At 35.7% G+C, this 4,906-nt stretch overlaps 1 long non-coding RNA gene and 1 pseudogene across 3 annotated transcripts; one reads left to right on the top strand and one right to left on the bottom strand.

Annotated features, from left to right (window-relative positions):
* The first annotated feature begins 791 nt into the window (after positions 1-791).
* LOC145055661 (uncharacterized) lies at positions 792-1,659 on the top strand. Its single transcript, XR_013685292.1, has 3 exons — positions 792-931; positions 1,029-1,100; positions 1,271-1,659. It is a non-coding gene; the product is annotated as an uncharacterized LOC145055661 (long non-coding RNA).
* A 389-nt stretch (positions 1,660-2,048) lies between these two features.
* LOC145055660 (RAN GTPase-activating protein 2 pseudogene) lies at positions 2,049-4,906 on the bottom strand (annotated as a pseudogene). Of its 2 annotated transcripts, none has more exons than XR_013685290.1 (2): positions 4,790-4,906; positions 2,049-3,993 (listed from the first exon to the last, which is right to left on the bottom strand). The product of XR_013685290.1 is annotated as an RAN GTPase-activating protein 2 pseudogene, transcript variant X1 (transcript). The 2 variants fall into 2 exon arrangements; XR_013685291.1 differs by lacking the exon at positions 4,790-4,906 and adding an exon at positions 4,691-4,775.

Raw genomic sequence — 4,906 nt, 5'->3', positions numbered from 1 at the left:
GTATGAACTCTTTTGTGTATAGTATTGTGTAACATTGTATCCTTTTCAGTTTGCTCTAAAAAATAACCTATAAAATTTAATTCACGGATGTTAGGAGACTAACATATCTATTGATTTGAAATTAAAAAAAACCCTTCGTTTGTTATAATTCTGTCTGTCTATTGTCTATCTAAAAATCAAATTTGGTAGGAGTTTCAAATGTAAGTAGAATAAAAAAATGAATTTATTATTACTAAATGTTAGTAATTTATAAGGCTGAGAAGATGAAAGAACAAGTCTTCATAAACGTTAACACATTAATTGTACTTAATTCGCAAGTATTAATAATATATAATTGTTAAGAAGTTCAAGAACCTATTTCTTTTTTCAATTTTTTTCTTGTTAGGAGTTTAGGACACCCATTTTATAACAATGAACATCCCTTGTAGAATCAGGATCCTACACCGGAGATACCAATAAATGGTTCAGACCATCGTATTGTATCAAAGAAGGTATCAAACCACAAAAGCAGTATTAGGCGATCCGGAAGGCTTCAAAGTGTAGTAAAGCCTGTTCAGATTCAGAATCAAGTGGTTGAACAAATAGATCTTTTAGAGAGCGAAAAAGAAGAGGATCTTCATGTTGAAAATGCAATTGAAAACCATCTGGAAGAAGAAGAAGAAGAAGAAGAAGTAGAAGAAGAAGAAGAGCCATGTAATGAGGACTCGGGTGATCAAAAGATAAGAGATGAACAGGTTCATCATCTTGTAAAAACAATTGAAGAATATAAATCCAAGGCAAGCTTTCTAAAATCCTTGTATTTTAGAAGAGTACGTTTCCTGAAATAGAAATTGTTTAAAAAAAAAAACAGGGAGGACAGGGGCCTGTTTCAAGTGAAAGCACCTCGGTTGGCTTAATCTACAAGAGTTTATACCTCGATTCCCAAAAGAAGGTTACTCTTTTATTTTGCCCCTTTTGTTAATGATTATGGGCCCCATTTATCTTCAATGTGTTTGTGTTTGGGTTTTTAAGTTTAATTTTGATTTCAGATTGAAGCTCTAACTTTAGAAAATCATGACCTTGCAAGAAAGTTGGAAATCGTTCTAGCGAAACTTGAAGTGGTATCATCACACTTATCCCTAACAATCTTTTTATATATGTTATGTGTAAAAACTGATATATATATATATATATATATATATATATATATATATATATATATATATATATATATATATATATATATATTTTAAATATTGTTGTTGTTGTGATAGTATGAGAACATTAACAGGTCTACCCAAGCGGTTATTGTATCGAATCTTGAAAAGGCGATTGAAGCATTGGTTAGGCCTGCATCATACTTTTCTTCTAGCGGTGGTGATGCTGAGGCAGGTGGTGGTGGTGGTGTGGTGGCTAAAGAGGAGTCAGCCAAGAAACGGAGATATGATCATGTCGTCTAGTGACATGGCATGGATTGGTTTCTAATCTTTTGGTGGGTGGTTTGAAACTTGGTCTTTGGCCAATATATGGGATCTTGAAAAACCGTGTTTTTTTTTTGGTTTGAAAATTTATCCCAATCGTATATCTACCTAAGGATAATGAGACTGTTTTCATAAATAGAATCACAACTTTTCAAAACCTTATTTGAATTTGGAGACATAAATTTTCTGTTATAATTTGAGCCCATTTTAAACTTAATTCTAAAATTCTTTTTGTAAACTCTATGAGAAGAGTCATTTAAATTTTCTTGACATTTCAGAATTTGGTTTTTGGATTTTTATTATTATAAATGTCTATGATTTATTTTCAATTTTTTATGATTATGTTTATCTTTTAGATAATTAAATTTTATGAAAATTGTTTTTTAAGTTTTTTATATATAGAAAAAAAATTATTGTCAAAATATAAAATTGGTGGAAAAAAAGAAAGGCTCCAGCCGAGAGTGGGGACTGGGGAATGTGAGTAATGGTGTAGAGACGGTTTTTCAGCTTACCTAATTAGAAGACATTTAAGGATAAACAGAAAAATAAATAGTTACAAATACAAAAAATTTACAAAAATCCTAAAGATATTTATTTAATAGAAGAATGAAGATTATCCCATACATCCATTTTAAAGTCATGTTTTTTTTAGTTATTGACTAAAACTAATCAAAGCTTTAAAAAAAATGAAAGACAACAATTTAAAAGCGATACAAAATGTACATGATTACAACCTTATGAGCTCTTTTATTAAAAATATTATTATTTTTAATAATAATATTTATTTATGAAATAAAAAAATGCTGTCACGTCAAACCAACACGACCCTACCCATTTCATTTTGACAAGATTTAAAAATTCGTTTGTTCGACCCAAACCCGTTTTGAAGCGTTGACCATGTGTTAAACCATGTTTTCATGTTAGAAAATAGAAACACAAACCTGTTGAAGCTTCGATCAAGCATCTTGATTGTTATCACCATCATCATCATCTTTTCCATTAGGATCATTGTCATCAAGAGATCCAAGCATACGTGGTGAGTTCTTGAAGATCTCTCTAACATCTTCAACCCCTTTATTAGACAAAAAGTTCCCATTGATATTCAGCATCCTAAACTCCGGTTTCCCCACAACCGCTTTAGCCAATGCGGTGGCGCCACCTGTTCTGATCCCGTTGCTACTCAAATCGACTATATTCAACCGCCCAATATCACCCTCAAGCGCCACCCCGATCACCATAGCACCTGCATCCTTCAATTCGTTTTCCGATAAGTTTAGTTTCGTTAAAGAATGTTTCTTTGAAGTTATACACGCAGCCACAGCAGGAGCCGCTTCAGAAGTGAGGCTGTTTCCGGCGAGGTCGAGGATTTCGAGGGCGGAAGCGGAACCTTTCAGACCGTTTACAATGGCGGTGACTCCTTCGTCTTCCAAACGCAAGTGACTGAGGTAAACCTCGGTGAGTTTCACCGGAACGGAAAGAGCCCGGCCAAGTGCGACGCCGGATTGAGGTCCGAACATGTTGTCACGTAAATCGAGTTTCTTCAGAAGGGTAGAATTTTGTAGTGATTCGGATAACGCAACCCCACCTACGGACCCGACCCGAGTGGAGGAGCATCTGAAATCTTCAAGATTTGGTGATTCTTTCACGATTTGAGAGATTGCAACTGCACCTTCGTCTTTAGTTACGTTGTTGTGAAAATGAAGGATTTTAATTTTATTTGTAGAAGGAATCAACTCGCGTAATGCTTTTGCAGCGTGTTCAGAGATTCCAGCGTTCATCAGATATAATTCGACGAGATTCTTTTGAGATTTTAATAAATCCCCGAATGCTCGAATCCCTCTTTCACCCAATGAATTATTTGAAAGATTCAGATAGTTTAGGTTCGACCCATCGAGGGCTGAAGATAACATTCTCATAACTTCAACAGCTTCAGGCTCCGGCCTCCTCGAAACGATATCGGAGAAGTCAACATCCGTCAACTGATCTTTCATGGCTGACAGAATCGATGCAGCAACATGTCCAGCGGGTAAACCGAAGCTTCGGTTGCTAAAACATATCTTTGTGTATTTGTTTCCAGACTCTTTCAATGGTTTCAGTAGTTCTTTAGCTTCTTCTGCTTCAATGAAGGCTCTCCGGCCACCGGAGATGTCAAAAACAGTTTCGTGGTCTGATGGAAGTGTGACCAACTCCGGGATGATGGTTTCCCGGTCATCTTTTCCTCTGGACCCTCTTTTGATAACTTGTACCATAAGTTTACTGGATTCTTTAGCGTAGAGTTGCACAGCGGATCCTCCATCGCTATCGGGGTCTTTGTCAAAGTGTTGGCTTGCAGCAACAAAAGCTGCAGACTCGATTAATTTGGCGTCTTCTTCTGCATCTTCTTTACTTAGGAGACCGTATTTTCTTGATAGAATGGATGGGGTTGCCAGATTTTTTACAATACGATCCACAAGAACTTGCCTCGTGATTTGGCTAGGAGGCCATAGCTTGATTGAACGCATGTGACCATGAGTTGACTCCATGTCCAACTATCCTGCAAACATGGAAGGAAGACAACAATATATCATGATACATGAATAGAATGACATGATGATTGATTATCTAAAGGACTGCTGAAAAGGTGAATAGACATCTAATTTGTGCATTCTGTCTCTCAGAAAATTGAAGGATTAGGAAATACAAGAATACAGGTTTAGGCAAGTAAGGATATTTTCGTGAAAATTAACTGCACTTACAAACCTAAGTAGAATTTCACTTTCTATAAAAGAGGAATAAACACAAATTTGACAGTGATTGTGCTCCAATTCAGAAATGATGAATTGCGATTAATATAAACTGTAATGTCAGAAGATTTTAATGGGACCAAATTAATTTCCGAACGAATTACCATTGCGCAGTTCGAGTAACAAAGATAATAATAAACACAAGAGCAATCGCTTATTGGGCACAATGATCAATCATTTTGAGTTCGGTTACAGAACCATAATCATGTGAATCGATGATTAATCAATCCTTTCCATCAAATTAATCCATAAACCGAAAGGAATTTATACGAATATGAGAAACATCATAGTCCTTATCGCTGAAGAAAATTGCCATGGTTATGAACTCGTTAAATTCATCGCAAACAACGGATATATGTGTTATGCATTAATAAACGAAAATGTTACGAAATCCGTGAATAAAATAAGAAGAAAAACAATAAGAAGATCCAGATTTTAACGACATACATTAATGCGCAGGATCCAATCATAGAATGCGTCTCAAACATAAATGATCTGACAAATGCGCGATTAATATAAACGAATACAAAAAAGCAGGCACCAGACCTGTGATGACGGTGACGGAGAAAAACAATCCGGTGGATGAACGTCCGGTGCCCCGTTTTTACTCTTTTGTCGCCGGGAAAAGATGACAGTGGTAGGCATGAAACTCTAAGAGACCGT

Source organism: Lactuca serriola, chromosome 5 (genome assembly GCF_051521515.1).
Source record: "Lactuca serriola cultivar US96UC23 chromosome 5, Lser_US96UC23_V15, whole genome shotgun sequence".
NCBI lineage: Eukaryota > Viridiplantae > Streptophyta > Magnoliopsida > Asterales > Asteraceae > Lactuca > Lactuca serriola.
The sequence above is the reverse complement of the archived record's forward strand: the minus strand, read 5'-3'. Positions and strand labels throughout refer to the sequence as shown.